The sequence below is a fragment of the Octopus bimaculoides genome, chromosome 5, assembly GCF_001194135.2.
Source record: "Octopus bimaculoides isolate UCB-OBI-ISO-001 chromosome 5, ASM119413v2, whole genome shotgun sequence".
NCBI lineage: Eukaryota > Metazoa > Mollusca > Cephalopoda > Octopoda > Octopodidae > Octopus > Octopus bimaculoides.
This window is the reverse complement of record NC_068985.1, coordinates 108872442-108872825: the sequence shown is the minus strand read 5'-3', so window position 1 is coordinate 108872825 and position 384 is coordinate 108872442.

Below are 384 nucleotides of genomic sequence, written 5' to 3'. Positions count from 1 at the left end.
ATAATAATAATAATAATAATAATAATAATAATAATAATAATAATAATATTCAGGCAAATACAACAAAAACATCAGGACTTACAAATATATATAACATACAGAAAATTGCACTACTGGGTACTGCACACATTCTACGCAAAACACTTTCAGTACAGTAAACATAAGAGCACCACAGCAAACCACAGCACATACCCAAGGCGCACAGAGTTGCGCTCGGTAGTGAAGTGAAAGCACGTTATAAAAATAAAACTACTGAACAACAATAATAATAATTCATTTCCATAAAAATCGACTTGACGTTTGAAATTCTTTATTCAATTACCTGATAATTAAGAAACTGAACACTACTACTACCACTACTACTACTACTACTACTACTACTAC